This window comes from Trachymyrmex septentrionalis, unplaced genomic scaffold (genome assembly GCF_001594115.1).
Source record: "Trachymyrmex septentrionalis isolate Tsep2-gDNA-1 unplaced genomic scaffold, Tsep1.0 scaffold310, whole genome shotgun sequence".
NCBI classification, from domain to species: domain Eukaryota; kingdom Metazoa; phylum Arthropoda; class Insecta; order Hymenoptera; family Formicidae; genus Trachymyrmex; species Trachymyrmex septentrionalis.
Window position 1 is genome coordinate 117,143 of NW_017305475.1, and position 1,571 is coordinate 118,713.

Consider the following 1,571-nt stretch of genomic DNA (forward strand, 5'->3'; position numbering starts at 1 on the left):
ACCCTAAAAAGGTAGGCTTTAACGAAAGATATCGATCGACCGCACGTGCAACTCGTTCTCGAGTTTAATTATTTTCGCGCGCACGCGAGTCGCACAACTTCCTGTTCGTTTACGGGCGTGCGATGTCAATAGCGGGCGCCGTCAACCTTCGTGGTTGAAAGCCATTAATTTTAAAGCCACGTCGGAATGCTTATCGGACAAGCCGACGGGAAGGAGAGTTGGACAAGTATGAAATGGACAGACCGGTAGCGGCATTCACGTTCGCGATGCGAACGAATGGTTCGGTTTAGAAGCAGTTACACAATCGTCGGAAAACGAAGTAGCGATTCCGTTTATTATTAGACGTGAAGCTGTACTACTTAATCTTTTCATGTCAGCCTGGTTAACTGAAATTATTATTGTAGAGATTCGTTTAATGACATTTAATTCAAACACAAAGCACATTTCAGTAACACATTATTTTAAGAGTTTGACATTAATTTTTTTTTCGAAAGTATGTGTGTGTGGACTAGGTTTTTAATTTTCCATGTTAAGACCTATTTTCATAATACAATATGGTTAATAGTTATTAAAGATTACCAAAAATTAAAGATTACCAGTTAGAGATTCATCAATGAAATTTATTTATCAATTTCTTAGTAATTTATAATCTTTAATCGTATATTGTGAAAACAGGACCAAGTCTTAAAAATGAATACCACACTTTGATGCGTTGGACAATATAATCTAAAATTACTGTGAAATAAAATATAATAAAACGACGTCTATCCATCAAATCTGATGTAAAAGTTGCACAGTCGCGAGCAATTTTCTAAATTGAAATCTCGGAACGCGTTCAACAGCTTCTTTGCATATCCTACGCGCATCCTATGTCGTTACGATTCGTCTCATCTTGGCTCGTGGTCAACGACGTGTGATCACATCGTGCGCGTGGAATTTTTCTTCAATCCAATCAAAGTCAAGAAATTCACGCGCGAATCGACCGATGCCAATTTTGTTGCATGTAGGTGTTGCACTCGGGATGTAATTTTGAAGATGCTGCTTCAGAAGATGATTTATATCCCAGATATATACGAAAAATATATCAGATAATTCTTTGGTATTTTCCAAGTAAACATCGTAAACATGACCAACAAACCCATTATTCAGTTACATCGGTATGAAAAAAAGGCAAATATATATATATATATATGTATAGGAATGACAGATTACGAATAATACAGGACGTTTTTATAAGGATTGATTAAAAAATGCGAATTCTTAAAACAATTTATTTCGAAATTAATTGCAATATTGCTGATTTTTAAAATAACTGTTCTGATGACTTATGCCGTATTTATAAATATTAATTTTTCTTGACAAGTATATTTTTTTAAACGCAGAATTATTATTTTAACTTCCTTAATTAAATTTGCCCAATTAATAAAAATAATTATAGAAAAAGTATATTTATATGAAATAATTTGATGTTTTCGAGTTTTTAAATTTAGACATTTTTTTTTTCAATCTTCTTGAAACTTTGAATGGAGATTATTTCGTCCAGAAAACTGATTCTCTAAATAAAAAAAAAA